Raw genomic sequence first — 23,095 nt, 5'->3', positions numbered from 1 at the left:
TCCCAATTTTGCCACATCCCCTCCAACATTCATTACTTTCCTTTGTTGTCATGTTAGCCAATCAGGAGACTGGTATTCTGGTGGTCTAAGGTTCAGAGCTACTAGTTCAAATTGGGAAAATTGGAGCAGCAAGAAGCCAACTTGGCTTAGGTGAACAGGTGAATGGAATATAAAATGTTTTCTATACCTGTTTATGACTAGTTTTAAATTAGGTAGTTTTCTCAAAATCCCACAGAGGGTTAGACCTGCCTTAGGCCTCAAAGCTGTTTGCCATGATTTAATAAGAACCCCACCTTCAATTTGATTCAAATGTATATTCTACTTTGTTCTTCCCCAGCCAGAATTGATATTTCTGCTTCTCAGACTAAAGTATATATTTCTCACCCACCTTTTACCCCTAATAGTTTTTTTTTTAATTATTAAACCCTTACTTTCTGCCTTATAATAAATACTAACTATGGGTCCAAGGCAGAAGAGTGGCAAGGGCTAGGCAATTGGGATTGTGACTTGCCCAGGCCACACAGTTAAAGAGTGTCTGAGGCCAAATTTAAAAACAGGACCACTTGGCTCCAGACCTAGCTCTCTATCCACTGAGCTACCTAACTGTTCCAATACCTCCTCCCCCTCTTTTATATATACATATACATTTATATATTTAGTTCATGCTATATTTACTTCAAGTTAAAAGGAAGACTTCAGTGTATAATAAACTTAAAAACTTCACCCATGTATTCCCAGTGAACATTGATTGTCTCCTGGGGTATCATCACCTTCAATTTGAAGAGATTTGAACCTGTCTCTACTGGCATCAATGCACTGTTGTTTCCTGCTCTAAAATATTCATACAACAAAACACCAATTTACCCCTAAATTCATCCAGAACTCGATTTTTTTAACAGAAGGATCGCACTGTTGTGATACCCTACTTCCAATTAGGGATTACCCTGCATTTAAGGTAGAGGGTCCCACTGTTACTGAAAGAACAGTTGATTTGTCTAAAAAGATACGTTTCCTCCCAGGCACTGGAATGCTCCCTTGTCCCTAAAGGGCTCCTTTGGTCTGGACATAGTCATGTGGCCTCTACCAGTTTCAGACTGAGGGGAGCCTCTCTTCTAATGAAAAGGGGCTATACTCTCTTTTCTCATTCTCTTCAGCTTTTTAAATTTCCACCCTGATACACTGGGGACAGATTATGTAAAGTCTAAATTATAGATTATGCCTAGGATCTTCTTAAAAGGAGGGAGATACACAATGTACAATAAGAATCAGAGATGGGACAGGTACTTTTTCAAGCACAATATTTTCCTAATAAGATACAAAAATCCCACAAATTACATTTATACTACTGAAGTAATTAATGCCTTATAATTACTATTATAATTTCTCAAGAGACTGATACTTAAACCACATTAAGACATAGAGCATTTTGCAGGACTGCTTATTAGGCATTTAAGTAGTTCATTTTGTAGTGTCTCCCTCAAAGTCCATGTTTTCTGACAAGCCAAACAGGACAATTTTATCAATGTTTGTCTTTTTTTTAAATTAGTGGTTGTCTTCTATCTAGAAGCTTCCTTTGCCCCCAGTTATCTCTACTTATTGGCCTTAAGATTTCTGGACCTCTAGACTCTGTGTCATGGGGGGTTTAGTGAAAGAGAGCAGTACTTAACATGAGAGAGTCAAAGCAAAGGAGTGAGCTGGTAGCCTGCAAGTCAAATTTTTGGCTAATCAGTCAATGAAGGAATAGCTTTGTCCTTTCAGGGTACCCACATTTCAGCTGGAATTCTGTGCATAGCTGAGTGATCTTCAACACACTCAAGGGTTGAGTCAGTATTTATGATCACCAAGAATAAGGAAGAGCACTTCCATACATTGCCATGGGAAGGTCCTCATTACACTTGGAACAAGAAGTCTTGGATTCTAGTCCTACCCTCAAGGTCTGTTGTGACTTTGGACTGGTAGCAGCCTTTCTGGACCCCAATTTCTTCTTGGTAAAATGATACTAATAATACTTATAATAAATTCTCAGTCCTAACAACAGCCATGGGGTAGTGGACAGAAAGGTGGCTTAGAAGGAGCTCCAGGGATATGATACTAAGTTCTGCCTCAACTCTTCATGGTTGTGACCCTAGTCACAATTTCTCGGTGCTCTAGATAACTTTAAGACTCTTAAATTACAGAGAATGTGACAACTTAAATTAGTAGAAGAAGATTCCTTATCTGAACAATCCCTATATCAATGAATTTCATTCCCCTGTCTCTGAGGAATTCACAGGATTGCTTTGAACATCAAATGAAATAATATATGTAAAGTACTTTATACCCATTAAGCACTTTATAAATGTGAACTTTTATTATATCAGTGAATCTGCCACATATTAGAACCGTACTAAATTCTGTTTGATTTGTTAGCTCTCACCTGCCTCCACTGACTGCAACAGGATGGTAGATAGCTGATCCATCAGGTACCCAAGTATAGCCTCCAATACATGATTTTGGGATGGGAGGTAAAAACAACCATGTACAGCCTCTAAGACATGATTTTACCCTCTTCCTTCACACCCAATAAATTGTCAAGTCCTGCCTCTTGTACCTACAATATATATCTCTCATAACCCCTGCTTATTATGCCTACTACCATCATCATAGATATACACCCTTAATATTCCCTGTCTGTGCTTTATATTAGTCTTATAATAGGTCATCCAGACTCTCTACTGAAGCATATCCTTCACACCACTGCCCAGACTAATTTTATGTACAAATCAAATAGTAACTGTCACTGTAATGTCTACAAAGTACTTTATGTATATCCTCTCACCAAAAGCTATTTTGTGTGGTGGATGCTGGAGGAATTACTATCATTTTTCAGATGAGAAAACTGAGGCTCAGAGAAATCGAGTCACTTGTCCATGATTAAAGAACTCAACTAACTTTGCCTTTCTTTCCTTTCTTTGCTTCCTGAGCCTTTCCCCACAAAGCCCTATAGCCAGTGTGGGTCAGAGACTATTTGAGGGGCCTTTTGAAGGGAAAGAAAGAGCCCCAAGGTAGAGGAAAGAGCATAGAGTCAGGCTGAAGGGAATACCAAGCTGAGAGGGAAAAGGAAGACCTAGGGAGGAAGGAAAAGTCTATTGAATTTGAAGCTCTGGAGGTTCCCGGATTTGTAGCTACTCCAAAACTCCTATCTCACTCAATTCTCTTGTAACCCCTTCCCAAAGTTTTAAGATAAATGCAAATAAAATAAAGCAGACTGGTTCGTGGTTTAAAAGACTTTATCTATTCCATCCCAACCAACCCCACAAGTGCTACCTAGAGACCATTGTAGGATGGAGTTGAAGGAGAGGGTAGACTATATTTAAAGCAAAGTCTATGGACTAGAAAAATTGAAGAGATTGGGAATTTGGGTGTGTGTGGTTTAGAGGTGGGAAAGATGGAATGGGAAGAGGGTCTGTGACTCCAGGAAAGATGTGAAAGGGTTTGGTGCTTCATAGACTGCATGGCCAGGGACTAGCAAACAAAAAATATTTTTTGGAGCAAGCTGAATAGAGAAAGAAGTAGTATTGGGGGGGGGTAGAAGGTAGAGTTTGGGGGGATTGGAGGCCAGGCCAGCTATTGTCATGGTGCTGGTAATGGCTCTGGGTCTCTTGTCAATTTCCAGGCTCTGACCAAGTGAACAGCCAGACTCTGCCATTTGGACAGAGTTAGTTTCTTGGGGCAAAAGGGGGAGGGAAGGGAAGACAGAATGCTTCCAAAGGTAAGGGGCCATATCTCTGGGTTAGGATTTTGGCAAGGGAGCAGTTGCTTATGGGGTAACACTTTCTTCATGTAGAGAGAGTGGGGAGTTGTCTGAGGCCTTGGAAACTGCCAAATTATTTGGTTTCCTGAAAAGTGACTTGGTCTGCTTTGTTGTCATAGGTGGGGTGCCCAGGGAAGGGGGAAGAAATATTCCACAAACAGGGAACAACAATCTGATCATTGTTTTGTCAAGGATCAGAGCCTAGGTTTCTCCAACACTTGGGTTCCTCAGTTTTCCCTTTAGAACAGGCCAACAATATGTATGGGTTTAGCATTGTATTTTCTGGAGCAAAGTAGGTAGACTCTTTGGGTGGAAGTGGTTTCATTGTATAGGCAAGTGGTGGGTGGAGTTTCTTTTACACGGCTACAGGTGGTAATAGGAAAGACATCCTGGCTGAGGGAGCAATATTCATTGAAGTCCTCACAAAAACTGTCAGTTTTATGGCAACTGATCTTCACTTTTTCCCAGGGAGCATGCAGAACATAGTGGACATTGGGGCAGTTCTTCAATAACTTTTGCCTTCCTCGAACATAAGACATCAGGCCATTGCAGTAGCCCTGGAAGCCTTTGGAAAAATTTACCTTAGGAAAGTCAATGTTTACAGCACGGAAATTTTCAGCCTCTTTGGATGTGAAGGAGAGGAAGGTCAGAGCTGGTACCAAGAGCAGCTGGAGGACTAGAATCCTGACCAGAACCATCTTTCCTATGGGGGGAATGAAGAACAAGGGGAGTTGGAGGGAGAAGACAGAGGATACTTACCTGTTCATCCCCAAGTCTGATCCCCCTTTGTTTTCTCTTTCCTGTCTTCCTCTCCTCTTTCATGCCATTCTCCTTTCCCAGACTGGCTCAGCCTAGGGCCTCTCTCCTTATCTAGTCCTTATGTTGTGGCTTTGGCAGAGAACAGAATCACCTGATCCTTGGTCTAGGGATCTTTCTTGGTCTTTCTGGTCCTTTAGTTCAAGCTTCTGTTCAATAAAGATAAAGCATTATGAAAAGAGAAGACAGAAGAATAGCAGTTAGGCTTTGTCTTCCTCTAGGTTCTTTGCTTCTGGGAAAGGAAAAGATGACTGATGTCAGCTGCAACTCAGGTCAGCTGGGAACAGTTAGGAGGAGGGTTAGAGGCATGAGAAGGCAAAGAATCTGGAGGTAAATAGTAGACTGGTAGGGTTAATATTTGGAAACCTGATTAAGGAAATTATTCAAAAGGGAGTTGATTGAGATAGAAGGTCATAGAGAGTGTTCTGAACTCATCATCTTGATAAAATCTAGGACTTAGGGGTCAGAACACCTGGTGATTCAGTACCTGTATCATCTTTCATGTTTCCTCTAAACTGCCCTGTGGGCCCTGTTCCCCAAGAAAGGTGGGTAGGAAAGGACTGTTTGGTATTTAAAGAACAGAATGCTCCTTGGATTCAATCTGATGGGAAAAGAAAATGATTCAGATGCCCCTTTCTCTCCCACTTTCTGGGGCTTGCCTAGCACAGTTTTATGTGAATTCCCTATTTAGGACTCCAGGTTAAAAAACATATCTTTAAGAATTCTTCTCCATTTGTCAACTGAGATAATGGCACCCTGTCTTTTCATACCAGACTAATGCCATGACCTAAATGCAGATTCCGGGTCAGGACCTCTAAAATATCCATCAACGGGTCCCTGACCCACCTTCCTACTCTTCTTGTCTATTGTCTCAAAGTTTATTGGATAGGACATATGTGTATATGGGGGAGCCACAGGGCATAGTTTACCACCTGGTCTAAATGGGTGACTGTGGTCTGCTGTTAAGAGCAGAGTTGGCTTGTTCTCCCCAATTATATGAACCATGTTACCCGAACTGTTCTCTCTCTACCCATCCCTCTCACCCCCAGGAAATATTTTGGTAGTTTTACCCACTTATCTCATGGTCCATGCATCCACATGGTATTGCCTTGGGACTGGAGCTTTAGGTGTCTAAAGTCACTCCCCATTCTGAGGAGAGTGGCTAACTAGGATATATATATATATATATATATATATATATATATATATGGAGGTTAACTCCTGAGGTTCTACAATTTTGATTTATTTCAGGCTTCACTGGTTGTTATTTTGCCCTCTTTACACAAGAGTGCTTTGGAGAAAAGTCTATCTGGAGGGCTTCCTGCTCTTTTAATTGTTCTCTGAAGCTATACCTTATAATGGGCTTCACAGAAAGTGAAACTTCTGGTCACTCAGACATTTCTCTTATTCTAATCTCCCCTCCCCAATAGCCATAGTCTTACAAAACATCATTTGAAAGGCTTGCTCACTTCAGGATGAAACCCTGGAAAGTGAGCTGATGTCACCACTGCTTTTCAGCCTGAAGAGAAAACTGAGAGAAATGCAGATAACCAGGGGGTAGTTCAGGCCAGAGCTCCCTTATGCTGTTCTCTCTTAGGGGAGAAGCAAACCGTAATTGGATTGAAGCCAGCCATAGAACAAGGCTTCCATGTAATTATCCTGTCTCTTCTGATGATCTCTGCAAATCCAGAGCCACTTTTCTCAGTCCTTGTCTTTCTTTTCCTTTTTGCAGCCTTTAACACAGCAGATCCCTTTCTATTCTCCTTGATGTTTTCTTCTCTCCAGGTTCTCAGTGTCTTACTGCTTCTGGATCTCCATTGTAGGATCTGTCAGGTGACACTCACTACCCATGTGTGCTCTACACGATTCTGTGGTATTCTTTCTTTTATGTTTTTTCATCTCCTCAGCTTTCATGATGCAATTATCTTTAAGCTAATGATTCTCAACCCTATTTTATCCAATTCTAATCTCTCAAATGACCTCCAGGCTCACATCCTCAATTGTCTATAGACATGAGGCACCTTGAGCCAATGTCTTGTAGGCATCTTAAACTCAAAGTGAGTTAACAAAACTGAACTTATTGTCTTCCCCTCTCCCCAAACTTTTCCTCTTTCAAACTTGTCACTGTCAAAGGCAATATCATCTTCCCAATTCCCCAGACTCACCACCTAGGTGCCAGCCTTGACAACTCACTATTTCTCCCACCCAATATCCTGTTGTCATGGCTTGCTGATATAATTTTTGCAGCATCTCTCAAATATGTCTCCTTCTCTCCTTTGATATTGCCACCACTCTGGGGCAGACCTCACTCATGGACTATTTCAATAACCTGCTCATGGTCTGCTCTCATAAGTCTCTCCCAACTCTAAATCTATCCTTCATTCAGTGATTTTCTCAAAGAGCAGATCTGACTATATCGCCCTTCTACCTAATAAATCCAGTGGCTTCCTATTGCCTCCAGGATCAAATATACAGCTCTCTGTTTGGTATTCAAAGCTCTTCATAATGTTGCCCTCCACTCCCTACCTTTCCAGTCTTCTTATACCTTAGTCCAGTGATGGCGAACCTTTTAGAGACCAAGTGCCCAAATTGTTCATCTCATGTGAACCATCCCATTACCCCAGACATGGGAGGGAGGAAGTGCTCCTGTTGGGCAGAGGGGAGGGTCATGTGAAAAATGCCCTCAGGCACAGTGGAGAAGGGGAAGGGAGCAGCCCCCTCCAGCATGCATGCCATAGATTCACCAACATCGCCTTAGACTCTTTCTATGTACTCTGATCCAGTGACACTAGCCTCCTTGCTTTTTCTCAAACAAGATATTTCAACTCAACTCTGGGCATTTTCTTTGGCTGTCCCTAATTACTGGAATACTCTCTTTACCTCTAGGTTTCCCTGGCTTCCTTTAATTTTCAACTAAATTCCCATTTCTATAGGAAGCCTTTCCCAATTTCTTTTATTTGTTCAGTAGTTTTTCAGCCACATAGGATCTTTCATGACATAATTTTTGTTGTTGTTCATTTGTTTTCAGTTGTATCTAACTCTTCCTGGCTCCATTTGACTTTTTTTGATAAATATACTGAAGTGGTTTGCCATTTTCTTTCCCAGTTTCTTTTTATAGATGAGAAAAACGGAAGCAAATGGGGTTAAATGACTTGCTCAGGGTCACACAGCTAGTAAATATCTGAGGCCAGATTTGAACTTCAGGAAGATGTCTTCCTGACTCTAGGCCTGACATTCTACTTATGTGCCATCTAGCTACTCTCTCTTATTTATCCTGTATATAACTTGTTTTTGTAATGTCTTCCCCAGAGGTCCTAAAGGGTAGGAACTGTATTTTGCATTTTTTTCTTGCCCAATCCTCTCAGACTATAAATAGCTGCAAAAAAGGTGGCAATATGCATTTGTAGAAATTGTCTTCACCTATTCCAATGAAATAATAGACCTAGTTCCCATCCTTATCCTAGGAATACCCCATGATGCCATTAGTCCTCACTTGTGAATGCTGGCTTTCTTTAGAGAATATACATATGTATATGTAGGCTATCATTTTCCTGTGAAGACACATTGTCTTATTCTGTATAAAACAGCCACTTACTGTGTTTATTGAATTGAGTTAAGATAAAGGTTTGAAATGCTTAATTTGAGAATAGCAAAATGGGAGTTGTACATTTAAAGATCTATTCTTTTCTCTGGGAAATGCAAAGAAGTGTGTGTATGAGGCACTGTACTTGGGGTCAGGAAGACCTGACCATCTCACATTAGATATTTTCAATCTAAAACCTTGAACTAGTCATTTAATGATTTTGTGCCTCAATTTCCTCATTTAAGGGATGGCCACTAGGGTCAGTTATTTAGCCAATAAATATTTATTAAGTGCTTATTATGTCCCAGGCACTGTTCTAAGTATTGAGGATACAAAGGCAAAAATAATATCTCTGCCAGGGAGACACAATGTGCAAATACCATGGAAATATGACATAGATACTGGGTAAATGGGAGGCAATAGGATGCCTTTTCCAGCTCTAAATCTCTGATCTTATGAATGTCCTTAGCTTATACAAATATCAGCTGTACTTTAAGGCCTGGTTCAAGAACAATCTTCCTTAGGGAGAACAGCCTAACTGTAAGCTCCAGTTGTGATTTAATTTTTTAATTTATTTTATAAAAACCCTTACCTTCTGTCTTAGAGAAAATACCAAGTATACGTTTTAGGGCAGAGGAACAATAAGGGCTAGGCAATTGGAATTAAGTGACTTGTCCAAGGTCATACAGCTAGGATGTGTCCAAGGTCATATTTGAACCCAAGGCCTCCCATCCCCAGACCTAGCTCTCTATCTACTGAGCCAGATTTCTTCCTCTAGTTAGGAATGATTAATTCATAAATGATCAGTTGTTGTATCTATGACAGATCCTCTTATAATACTTTGCATATAGTAGATGCTTATGAAATAATTCCCAAATAAGGTAGCGAATAAAAGAATAAATGATAAATATTCAGCATTAGAGGCCATTCTGGGAGCAGGAAAATCCATTAAAATATATATATAACATCTTAAGTAGAAATTCCAAATTGAACAGCTTTCATGTAGTGTTGGACTGGGACAATGGGGCATAATGGAAAGAACACATGAATGACTTAATCTTTCTCAAACTGTTTACTGATATTTAAATATTCCTGGTCTTCCCAATTATAATTCCTTATATATTTCTTGATACATAAGGAATTGAATTATATCCATTCTATCCTAAAACTCTGGGATTCTGAGTTTGCTGGAGAACAATTGAACCTGTTAAATAGTTTCCATTTTCTTGGCAAATAGCCTGACAGTTTTGCTTATTGGCAAGGCATCCTGAGAGCTTTTTTGGCTTGTGTTGGTCATATAATCCTGCCAACATCCAGAACTAATAAATGAAAATATCAAGAATGTTTCCTGGGTATTCTTGAGAAGAGGGATAGCTCTCAAACTTCATTTTGCTCAACAGATTGCTGTTGCATACTCTGAGAGCAGAGATTAGGAATTAGATTTGTTTTTTATGTATATGTAGAGGGTGAATAAAGGGATGTGATTAGATGTCCTTTGAGATCTCTTACAACTTCTAGTTTCTATGATTATGTGATTCAAAGTTTGAAAGTTACGGAAGGCAAAGTTTGGCCAATAAATTAATTGATTTACAAACCAAACTTTCTAAGTAATGTAATTCAAATCTCTCATGAGGTAGTGAATTGCCCTTCATTGAGATTGTTCAAGCAAAGACTGGATAAACATATGCTATTATTGCTATAAGTATTTCTATAATGATGAGAAATTGGACTGGATGGTTTTTAAGGTCTCTTCCATTCTGTGATTCTTCCATGTCCCCTTCTGGTTCTGAGTAGTTCCCCTCTTAATTAATCAGTGGAGAAGACCATGAGCCTTGGAATTAGAAAGACCTGAGTTCATTACTAGCTCTATGGCCCCAGGAAAGTTACTTATCTTCTGTATTTCAGTGTCCTTGTTTATAAAATTGGGGGCTTCAGGCCTCTTTTTTTTTTAAACCCTTATACTATGTATTGGCTCCAAGGCAGAAGAGTGGTAAGGGCTAGGCAAGGGGGGGGGGTCAAGTGACTTGCCCAGGGTCACACAACTGGAAAGTGTCTGAGGTCAGATTTGAACCTAGGACCTCCCATCTCTAGATCTGGCTCAGGCCTCAATACACGTCTTCCAGAAAAGATACCCACGATGTGCCTTTTGAGAATGACTACATAGGTTTTTTCACCAATTGTAGTTTTTAATGATTCTCAAAAAGATTTTCTTTATCTTTTAAGTAATCAGTGATGGAGGGGGGCAGAATAAAATGTTAATAGCTATATAAAGTAAGTCTAAAGTTATTCTTTACAAAATTGGACATCAAAGAAACCCAGTTTTCTAGTTTTCTTTTTCTTTTTGATTTCAGTTAGATCATGGCCAACATCTTTGCTCCAGAGGACTACTCAGGCCATAGAGGAAAATGCTGATTCAAAGATCCCATTAAGGACAGCAGCATGGGTTCTCTAAGCAATGGGAGATTTATTCCATTCCATTTTTCTTTTATTTTTTTCAAATAGCAATGCTTATTTCAGGAATTACTTTAGAAATATAATTGTGGCTTATATCCTTATTCTCAGATATAGCAAATGATTTCTCAGCCTAAGAAACTATCTTGGTCTACTAATTGCCAACTGAAAGATGGGAGAAGTTCTCTATTTGACTTCTACTGGCAAAACAAAATTAAACAAAACTGTTCTCTTTAATCCTTTTTGATTTCCTCTCCAGTGGCCTTGATAGAGTGACAATAGCACTTTAAACTGACCACATTAAATCAAAGTAACAACATCTGCTCTGTTGATAATCATTATTTTGCCTTTAATATGTGAGAAGAATAGCATTCATGAATACAATAATGGTACAGCAAGCAGAGTCTAGTGGGAAAGAGTTGGTTCAGACTTAGAAGATCTTGGGTTTATATCCTTGAATTTGGATTCAAGACTTTCTTTTGATGTAAGCTGGATAAACATGTTATTCAGCTGTTTTAGTGATGTCCAACTTTTCATGACTCCATTTGGGGATTTTTTTTTTTAGCAAAGATGCTGGAGTGGTTTGCCATATTTCAGTTCATTTTACAGGGGAGGAAACTGAAGCACAAAGGATTAAGTGAATTACCCAAGTTCAAACAGATAGTATCTGAGGCCAGATTTGAATTCAGGAAGATGAATCTTCTTGACTTCAGGCCTGGCCCTCTATCCACAGTTCTACCTAACTTCATTAATTAATTAATTAATTAATTAAAATAAAATAACATTGTCACCCCTTATCCTCTCAGTGTTACAAGCATCTTCCTAAAGCAATAAGTCATAAAGTAGACTGATCTGAATTTGTGGAGTTTCCTGGACAGATAAAATCAGAGGTCAGGGCCAAAAAAATTTCTTGGCATTTATTTTACTGCTTTAAAGTTCACAAAGTTCTTTGTATATTTAAACCCTACAACAACCCTCTGATGTTGTGGCTAAGGAAACAGGTCATAATCAACTAAGAGGTAAAATCAGAATTTGAAATTATTAAAATAGATTTTTGTTAATTATTTTTAAAAATCAACTTAATTTTTAAAATGATGAAGTATTAGGGGAGGGGAAGAGAAACTATCAGTGTTCCATTATACTATATTTTTCAACATATCCTGTTACAAGGCCTATAAAGCCCAGGAATTCCAATAATAAGGCAGAAATAAATTTCTCATGAAATTCTCCCAATAGGGACAGGAGCTGAGTGTGCAGCTATATAGCTAAGGTACTTGTCGATGGTCTCCTGCAGGTGGTCCTTTCACTTCTGTTGAAGAGTGGGGAATAGAGGGAGAGAAAGGAATTGTTTTCTTTTCTAGGTAAGGAGATGCCATGTTTTCAGAAAGAGATAGGGAGTAAGCAGTTTTCTTAATGCAATAACCTTGTTTCTGTACTCCTCTGAAGCTGGGACACCCTTCCTGCCCTGACACAGGAGACAGATGAAAGGGAGATTCGAATTGTCCCATTTTTTTCCCTTCTTATTAGAATTTCTCCCTTGTGTTCCTTGACCATGCTTCCCTCCTAGGTGCATGGAAAGCTATTAACAATAAATGTACATGGCACATCTGTGGAGTCATTATTACCATTAGATGGCTGTGTTTGGGTAAAATATTGAACTCCCTATGAAGATTTATAATGGGTTTTTTCCCCTTCACATTCCCCCTCCCCACTTCTCTTTTAAAGAAATATCATGCAATTTATTTCTGGCTTTGCCTAAAGCAACATCTCTTTCAAGTGTGATAACACCAAGATAAAATACATACCTCCAAGAGTCTTTGCCAAAATGATGCATGGACTTCTCCTAAATGGGGTGCTCAAGCCTGGAAGAAGAAGGGGGTTGGGTGGTAAAAGAGTGGAGTTGCCTTGAGAACTTCCTTCCTCTTCCTCTCTCCAGCCTGATCCACCTTTCTCTATTGTGGACTGTGAGGGATCAGAACTATCCAATTAGAACTGTCCAGACAATGGGTATGATTCAGGCCAGTACCTCAGTTATGTTTTTTGGACAAATGGGGATCACCCTAGATGGCTCGCTTTAAATATATATGTGTATTCATTTTGAGAGTGGGAGATGTGCTTATTAGAAATCTTGGTGCAAGTGTCGAGGAAAATTGGCATGGTGGGCTTGCAAGAAGCCCTGGAGCTGATTTCTGCCTCTGACTCCCTATAGGGTCCCATCTTTTTCTTTGAATTCTATTCTATGGAAAAAAAGGGGAGGTTTTTATTTACAACCTATTCCGTTCATAGGTGTTCTGTGGAGGGAGTTAAGGAGTTAATGTGGCTCAAGAAAATTGGGCATCTGGTTTAGTTGGAGGCACTGACTCTCTCTATCCTTCAAACGCACCCTCCATCCCCACCCTGGACTCGTGGCACGAAGCGCAGCCTGCTCCAGTAGCAGTGTGTGGCATGAGGCAACGTCTGTGGTACAGGCAGAACGTGTGCTGAGCCACCGGAGGTGTGGATTGGTTGGTGGTGAGGTAATGCGATGCAGTATAAATGTCGATGCAGCAGCATTGAGGGTGTGCCTCATTGCAAGGCTGAGAGATTCTGCAGGGTATCTGGGAGCTTGTGGATGGGGCAGGCTGGGATCAGGAAGGCTAGAGTGGTTTCTCTACAGCCCAAGGACCAACAGAGAGAAATAAATGGATTCGCAACACACAACTTACTTCATTTCAGGGTTCCCGTGTCTTTCTGGACATAAGAAGGTTTAGGGACAAGGGCAAAGGAACCTGAGGGGGAGGAAAGAAAACTTAGGTCACACCTAGCAGATGAGATAGCAAATACTATCTGGTGAGGACAAAAAAGCTTTTCATTGTAACCAAGGTCATTTAACACAATTCATTCTGGGGACACAGCAAAATGCCCTCTACATTAAGAGTTTCCTGCCCCTGCCCCATTCTTTCCCCTTTTGTTTTCTCCATTTAGTAGAAGATTTGATCAGAAAGATCAAGTAATTGAAAGGGGTTATGTGAATTAAGATTCTAGCCCCCAAGCTCCTAAACTGCCTACACTGTCCTAGGTACTCAGTAGGTAAGAATAGCTAGCATTTTAGGAGAGGATACTATACTAAGTACACTTAGTATAAGGATAGCTAGTATTTTAAGGATTGAAAATCACTTTTTACATATTACTTCATGTGTTCTTCACAACAACCTTGTGAAGTAGGTGCTTTTAACATCCCATTTTACATATAAGGAAACTGAGGACTGAGAGAAGTGTAATGATTTTTCTCAGATCACACAACTAATAAGAATCTGAGATGGGATTTGAACTAAGGTCTTTTAAATTCCAAGTCAAATAATTTATCTACTGCACTTTATACCTTGCTCTCAATTCTCACTAAATTATTCAAAGTAAGGACAGAAATAGAATTAATATTAATTAATAGAAATATAACAGATATTAATAGAAATATAACTAATATTATTCAATAAAAATATAATTAATATTATTTAATAGAAATGTAATTAGCCACATGCTATGGAAAAGGCACTGCCCAGGTACTTTGGAAAGGAAGGAGATACTTGGAAAATTCAAGAAATGTACAAGAAACATAGTCTCCTCCTTTCAAGAAGCTTTAAATCTGAATTTTAGTTATTTGATACCAGTCTGCAGGACTTTTCCTTACACGAGAGTTTTCAAAGATTGATGAATTCAGTGATTTCATACACTGGTGAGTCAGTGAGAGTTCAGATGTGGGTCAAAAGAGAGGTGAACTAGAAAAGCCAGTTACCTACTTGCTTCATTCATTTCCTGGGTTGTCATAGTTAAGTAATTCATCATCTAGTGTCTAGTTTCCTGATGATGAGCTTTTCCAACCTTAGGTAGGTTCACTGTCCTTGGACAGCAGTCATAGTCTATCACTGGGACCATGTTCTCTGACAGTTAGTAAGTTTTCTCTACCAAGTATACTGGTTCAATTCTGATAATGGGCAAAGGCCTCTGGGAGAAGAGGATTAGAGAAGGTATTCAAATACTCAGTGTATCAGTGATCTCTTAGATTCAAATGCCCCTTAGAATGATACAGATTGCAATCCATCATGTCTGCCCATTTTGGTGAATAAGCCATGTCCTTCAAAAAGTTAAACTCAGGGAGTCTAACCAACAGACTGGAGGATGTCCTCCCTTTTTATAGTATCAAAAGAATATTAGAGAAGCACTCTAGCCATTCACCTTTCATCCCTTGCTCTATCACATTAGTGGTCTATCTTGTTTTTCTGTAATGCAATTCTTTGATGATCTACTTTCTTCCTGTTCTTCAGAGCTCCTGTTGGTTATATGTTGCAGCCTGCTCACCTTTCCATTGCCCTCTAGGTAATGCTAATCCATAATTCTTGGAAAATCTCTAGGTCTTGATGCCTTATAGCAACACAGATAAAATGTTTGTACTGAAAAGATGGACCTTTGCTGTTATGGGAAACTTGGGGTCAGTAAAAGTGATTTGTAATTTCCTGAAAGAAATCGAGTTCACTTTCTTTTCAACTCAAGACTGAACTTATTGTCCACTTGTATTTCTGTCACCAACATATATACCATTGGGCAGTCTTTATGGGATATCTATTCATATGTACATTGAAATCTGGACAAAAGATATTTTTCATTTCTTTGATGGAGATGTAGAAACTAAACTCCTGAGACAAAGTATAAGGAGTTAAAAGGAAATTACAGCTGAGAGTAGCCACAATTATGTCAACCTAATCAGTATCTTTCTGTATCTCTTGGCATTCATATTTAGCATTAGGATATAAACCTCCTTTTGAGATGCTATAAACCTGGGGACAGAGGTTACAAGGGAAGTATGAAATGCCCAAGACAAACTTTTCTCTCTCTCATCCATTAGCCAATGCTGTATAGAATATAAGCTTCCTGAGCACAGGGTTGTTTTGGTTTTTCTTTGTATAGTCAATGGGTTGCATGGTGCCTAACACATACTAAGAGTTTAATAATTAATTGTTGATTGAAAGAATATCAATGTTGTTTTTTAGTCTTGTCTGGCTCTTTGTTACTCCATTTGAAGTTTTCTTGGCAGAGATAGTGGAGTGGTTTGCCTTTTCTTTCTCCATGTCATTTGACAGATGAGGAATTGAGGCAAACAGAGTTAAGTAAGTGACTTGCTGAGGGTCACACAGTTCTGAAGTGTCTGAGAACAGATTTGAACTCAGGAAGATGAGTCTTCCTAATTCCAGGCCAACACTCTATATACTGCATCACCTCAGAACCTATGGTACCTGGAATCACAGAATTAAAAGGAGCTTGGAATCCTTCCTACTTTGGGTCCTTTTTTTGCAGATGATTTCACTTGTTGACCATTTGGCTGCTGAGCATTAAATAGGGTTTTTTTGTGGAGCTTTATCTCTATATTGTATACCCCACATTGTAAGGCTACAGAGAGATAATAGATGTGAAAGTACTCTCAGAAAATACCATATAAATGTTATTATTATTATTACAAGTATTAATCCTACCAATAAAACTAAAGCATTATTATTGTGTTCCTGACAACACCTATTTACTGAACCATTAGAGTTCTGTACATAGGAGTTTTATTGAGTCATAGAGTGAACTGGAAGATATCTCGAGGTCATCTGTAAGAAAATAGCCACTGATACATCTGGGAATTATTTAGGAGGGAGAGAGAGGGGAAGCTGTGACTTTGTACCAGTTATTCCGATGTCCTTTATGCTGATCTGTCTCCATTCCCTTTAGGAGTCACATAATAAACTATATTAATGAAGTCACTTGTCTCTTTCCACCTCTGGCAAGGCACTGAGGGTGCTGCCCAAACATAATTAATTGAATGCAATTTAGAGAATAATCATAATAGCTCACATTTATATAGAGCTTTAAGCTTTGCAAAATGCTTTACATGGGCTATCTCATTTGTTACTCACAACAACCCTGTATTGATGTTCAGGCATTTCAATTGTGTCTGTCTCTCAGTGACTCCATTTGGAGTTTTCTTTGGAAAGATCTTGGAGTACTTTACTATTTCCTTCTCCAGCCCATTTTATAGAAGAGGAAACAAGGCTAAATGACTTGCCTGAAATCACACAGCTAGTAAGTTTCTGAGGTCAAACTCAAACTCAAGAAGATGAGTCTTCCTCACTCCAGTTTCTATTATTATTATTCTTAAACCTTTTTAAACCCATTAAAATATTGTATATCAGCTCTAAGTCAGAAGAATAGTAAGGACTAAGTGATTTACCCAGTGAGGAAATGTCTGAGGCCAGCTTTGAACCCAGGATTTCTTGGCTCCTAGATGCTCCAGCCCTTTCCTAAGTACTATTATTATCATACCTATTTTATAGATGGGGAAACTGAGGCTCAAATAGGTTAGAAGAAATTGTGACCAAAAAGGATGCTCTTATGTTAAAACATTGAAAGGGAAGGGAAGGAAGAATATATGGTATTCTTGGAGGATGGGATAGGGGGACCTCCCAAATGACCATGATGCCAGATCACTAAGTAGAATACTCATGAAGAAACAAGCTACTGCTATGTCTTTTTCTTTGCTATTTTTTTAAAGGAGATATTTGATTGCCCTGTGGAGTAGTTCAAACCCTGAAGAGGAAACTATTGAGATATGATAAAAAATGGCAAGGAGCAGAATTTTTATTTCAGCTCCACATAGTGGAAAGAGGCTACTCCCACCCATGTGGTAGACCACACAGGATTTCTTCTCCCTGATGGAGACTGCTGGCATCTCCACACAGATGCTTCCCTCTTTGAGCATGTATCAATTACCCTGAAATTCTGTGATTCCAGTTCCTTTACTGAGAAAGGGCTTAGTGACGGATCAAGAAAGGAGAAAAGGGTCCCTGGAGGCTAGGATTGCTGAAGATAAAATTCACCTATGTCACAGTTTTACTAGGTGATGCAAAACTCTTAAGCACTGAGAAAAAAATCGAATCATTGCGCACACAGAAATTTCTTTGGTATACTTTCAATAAAATGACATCTCTAGCTTCTAAAAAATCTGATCACTTCAAGACTTGCCCAGTAGGGGAATACAAATTCAAAAATTCTCTTTCTGATAATTGCTAACTTGAGTTACCTCATAGCCTAGGAAATAAGAGTTTAAACTGTCTTGCCTGAAGTCCTCTATAATCTGTTGCTACACCAATATTTTTAGCCTTAGCTACTTAATCACCACATGCTCTATTCTTGAGGCTAACTGGTTCTTTCCTTGTCTGGAATGTCTTCTCTTCTCTTCCTAGGATTTTAGAGTTGGGAAAGACCTTAGAATTCATCTAGTTCAGCTCCTCCCCCCATTTTATAGATGAGGAAACTGAAGCCCCCAAAGATCAAGAGACTTCCATAAGAATACAGTTGAATTCACACTATGAGGTCTTTTGGATTTGAATTCAGGTCTTTTTGGTCTGAAGAATCAAATTTTACCTTTTCTTTTAAAGCAGAGATTCTTAAACTGATAGTTTACAAACAAACAAAATAATAAATGTATTTCATTATATTTGGTTTTCCTTCTATCCTCCATATTTTGTTTTATTCATTTAAAGATATTATTCTGAGAAGAGGTGTGAAGGTTTTACTAGAAGGCTAAAAGGGTCCAAGACACAAAAATGGTGGGGAACTCCAGTTAAAATTTGACTTCTGTGCCAGTTTCTTCATGCAGTCTAAACTGATTTTTGCTCCATTTCCCACTCCCTCCCACATGTCCTAAATAATCTAAAAACAAAACTGCTAACCACTTGTTTTCTCTTAGATCTTGCAAAAAAAAAATACTTACATAACTTTCATGTCAAATATTCATTATATATTATTTTGCATTTTAATTAAATCCCATGAGGTCAGAGTTTATGACATCTCTAAATTTATTTCCCCAGCCCATTGTTCTGAATTCATTAGGTGTTTAATAAATGCTTGTTAAATTGAACTGGCTGAAAATCATCCAGCTCTTCTACTAGCTTGTTGTGTGACCTTAGGCAAGTCACTGTTTATAAAATGAAGGGATCTGATTGTATACTTTCAAAGGTCCTTTCCACTCTGCATTTGAGAAATTTCAATTTTTCTTCTTCCTGTTTTTAATTTGGGTGATTTTCCTTCTCCCTGTTTTTTACCACAATAGTCCATAGGACCATCTGGGTACTTGTAATAGAATACTGGGAAGCAAGGCAAGTTGTTCTTTTCAAAAGCCTTGATTGGCATATTTGTATGACATATTTTCCTATAGGATGAAAGAAAGGACAGAAAGGATAGCTGGATGGAGTTGAAGCCAGGCTCCAAAAATTACCTCCTTATGGGTGGTCAGTTGAAAGAAGAAAAATAATAAAACTAAAAAAGAAATTGAATGAGATTTTCTGTGCTTGGTGGCCTGGAGAAGGAGTGGCAATGATTGGTAAAGTGATCACTTGGAAAACTGTAGAGCCTAGATGAAAATTTTAGTTTTCTTGGTTGATAAAGGTAACCAGTCTAATGACATACTACAGTTCTGGAGAGTATGTCACTAGTGCCCTCTAGTGGTAGGCTCTGAGCAGAGAGACCAAGAATAGATGGTATTCTGGAGGAATTTCTAGAGAATTGATATGACTCTCCTTATACCTCTCTCCCTCCTTCTCTTTGTCTTTTTGTCTCTGTCTCCCACCTTTCTCCCTTCCTTCCCCTTTTCCCCTCCTCCTTTCTCCCTTTCCCTCTCCTTCTCCCTCTTACCCCCTCTCCCTCACTCTTCTTACCTCTCTCTCCCTCACCCCTTCCCCTTTTCTTTGTCTCTCTATCTCTCTCTTTCTCCTCTGTTTCTATACGTCTCTCTCTTTATCTCTCTGTATCTGTCTCTGTTTCTGTCTCTCTCCCCTTCCCCTTTCCTTCTCCCCTCTCTCATTCTCTCTTTCTGTGTTCACAAATATATAGATATATCTTTCATTATATAACACACACACACACATATATATTATCACAGAAATTCTGTGTACAGATGTATATGTGTATATATCATGCTAGCTATATAGAGAGATGTAGAGTAGGTCCTGGAAAAGACTTTTGAGAGACTCTTGGACAGCAAGGAGATCAAATCAGTCAATACCTTAAAAAATTGATTCAGAAGAATTAAATTCAGAAATTAATTCAAACATTTGAAGGATACATACTGAAGCTTCAATATTATGGCCATAAAATGAGAAGACAGGACTCATTGGAAAAGACCCTGATAGTGGGGAAAATGGAAGGGGAAAGGAGAAGGAAACACCAGAAGACAAATAGTGTCATGGAAACAATAACCATGAACTTGGGCACACTTTGAGAGGTAATGGAGGATGGAAGGACCTGGTGTGCTATGGCCCATGGGGCCATGAAAAATAGGACAACAAAAATGTGTATAGATACAAATGTATGCATATGTGCATATGGATCATATTAGTTATGTGTATACATGCATATACCTATATGAGTACATCATACTGTCTAGATATGTATATGTACTGTATGATGGGTGCACATACATAGACATATGTGTATATCATACTAGCTATGCATAAATATGAATATCATGATAGCTAAGAATGTAGCTACATACATGTGTATTAAGCTATATATTTGCATAGATGCATATTTAGTATATAATATACAATTATATTATAATATATATTATATGTCATGCTAGCTATATATAGATAGATACATATGTAATCATGATAGCTAAGTGCATAAATACATGCATATGTATATCATGCTAGAGGTGTATAGAGATACATCTGCATGTATATATTGGGTATGAGTTATAGATATATATATATATGTACATCATGCCAGCTATGTGTAGAGATGCATGTGTATATGTTTATGTGCATATATATATATAAATATAATTACCATTTTTCTAGCATGCGGAAGTTTACCAAGCACTTTTACATATGTTATCTCATTGCAGGTAGAGACCTAAGAGGTACCTCGAAGACCACTTGGTCCACACCCCCACCTCATTTTACTGATGAGGAAATTGAGGCCCCGAGAAATTAAATATCTTGTTCAAGGTCATATAATTAGTAAGTGACAGAGGCAGGATTTGTACCCAGATCTTCTAACATCTGTGGCAGTGGACCGCTGCCCCATCTTTCTTCTGTTTTCACCTTTGGATGAAAATCTCAAAACCCCCATCATGGGTGACCTCATAGCATTGTTTTAGAACATCTCTATTTGTGAAGGAGAATGGAGGATATATGCCATCACTCCAATTTTTCTGGTTTGGAGACCTAAGCATAGAGATGTTTAGTGACTTGTCAGAAATCACACAAGATAATTGTCACAGAGCTGACAAGAGTCTCTTGGTATTTCTCCATTCTCACCAGAACCTTCAGGATTCAGTTGCCTCCAACTCATCAGTTCATTGGTCAATGAGTATTTATTAAGTGCCTACTATCTGTCAGGCACTGTGTTAATTGCTGGAAATACCAAGAAAGGCAAAAGAGAGTTGGTTGCTACTTTCAGGGAGCTAGATGTCTAATAGAGGATAAGACTTGAAAACAATTATGTATGAACAAGATATAAAGGATAAAGTGGAGATATCCAACAGAGGGAAGACATTCACAGTAAAGGGGATCAGGAAAGATGTGGAAGATAAATTTGAGCTGAGACTTGAAAGAATCCAGGGAAGCCAGAAGACAGAGATAAAGAAGGACAGCATTCTAAGCATGGGGAACACCAGTGAAATCCACTCTTATGATCACAGGCCCCCAATCCTTATAGCAATTATCTTCAAAAAATAGATATCATCATGTGGCTCTTTAAATATCCACTTCCAGGAGGAAAAGGTTAACCTGAAATAGCCTTTGGTTGAATTTAACTTTGCAGAAAAGGGTTGAAGAAGTTCTTCCCTATTCACTTCCCCTACTCCTCTGCCATATAGCACCCATACTGTGATCATCATTGCTATATCCTCCTTATTCATATCCTGAAAAATGTTTTTGAGACTCATGGCTTTAATTCATAAGCTATTGGTCTTGTTTTGCTATGGCTAGGTGACCTCTCCATATCTCTGAGGATTCCTAACACTGCTGTCATGGGCTCATCAGCCTCCCCATTGCCTGATCTATTTTACTTGTTACATTCAGAGATTGTGTTACTTGTTTGTATTTGTATCTCCCTTGCTTAGCAAAGTGATGAATGTTCAGTCGATTTCAGTCATATCCAACTCTTCATGATCCCATTTGGGGTTTTCTTGACAAAATACCAGAGTGGTTTGCTGTTTCTTTCTCTAGCTCATTCTACAGATGAGGAAACTGAGACAAACAGGAATAAGTAATTCACAAAGTAAAGTAAGTGTTTAAGGTCAGATTTAAACTCAGTAGTATGAGTCTTCCTGCCCTTGCTCTATCTACCATGTCACTTAGCCACCAAAGTGCCCGATATGTAGTATTTACAAAATGCCTTAGATATACGGATAAGCATATATATCCTTCTTATAACTTGGTGTCTTATGCATAGCAGATCCTTTATACTATTTGTGGAACTGATTCACTCTGATGGTATAGTAAAGAGAATAGAGAATGGACTGGACTCTAAGACATCTAGGTTGAGGAGGAAGAAAGCAATATTCAGAGATTGCCACCTTTCCTTCTATTGTCTAAGAATTCCCCAATCCCCACCTAAATTTTCCTCAGAATTCTCCCCCTTGCCTACATCTCTCCAACATAGGAAATGTAGGAATACACCACATCCTATAGGGTTTAAACTGGGAGATAAAGCTAAGTTACTGGTTGACAGAATTGAGATTTTGAGTCCAAATAGTATGCTCATTCTTTGACAAGGGTTCCTGTAGTACAACAAACAACAAACAAAACTCTAGTCACAAGGGCTTGAACAGTGAACTGAAGCCAAGAAGAGAAAATGGAATAGAGATACATGTTCAGCCCTGCACTTGGATCTAAAAATCTTACATTTTTGCAAGCAGAGAATGGGAGGAAATTTGGTTAGAAAATAGCTCACGCAAAAGAAAAAAAAATAGTAGTTTTGTGACCTGCAAGCTCAATGTAATGTGATGTAACAGCCTAAAAAGCTAATACAGTCTTAGTTTACATTAATAAGAACCTTGTGTCCATATCAAATAAGGTGACTGTTTCATTGTTCTCTGCTCTGCTCAAATGACATTTGGAATACTGTGTCCTGTACTGCATTTTAGAAGGAACATTGACAATCTGGAACACGTCCAGAGGACAGTGTCCAGAATAGTCTGGGATCTGAAGGTTATGTTACATGGTAAGAGGAGTGGTTGAAGAAGCAGGGGAGATTTATCCTAGGGAATACTTGGTGGGAATGGGGCATAAGAGGTAGCTTAAAGATAGCTTGAAAGGTTATCATGCCTCCTTCTTAGCTTTATCCAAGTTTATGCTATTTTTGGAGGTAACTGTCTATCCATATCCACAGCCCATGGATCCCCATTGATTTTCTAAATAAATAACAGATCA

General features: G+C 38.8%; 1 protein-coding gene across 13 annotated transcripts in view; it reads left to right on the top strand.

Moving 5' to 3' along the window:
* Positions 1-23,095, top strand: part of NRXN3 (neurexin 3) — a 2,159,162-nt gene that overhangs the window by 534,918 nt on the left and 1,601,149 nt on the right. The gene's annotated exons all lie outside the window — the stretch shown is intronic.

Source organism: Monodelphis domestica, chromosome 1, assembly GCF_027887165.1.
Source record: "Monodelphis domestica isolate mMonDom1 chromosome 1, mMonDom1.pri, whole genome shotgun sequence".
Classification (NCBI taxonomy): Eukaryota; Metazoa; Chordata; class Mammalia; order Didelphimorphia; family Didelphidae; genus Monodelphis; species Monodelphis domestica.
Note: the sequence above shows the minus strand (reverse complement) of the source record. Positions and strands in the feature narration are given on the sequence as shown.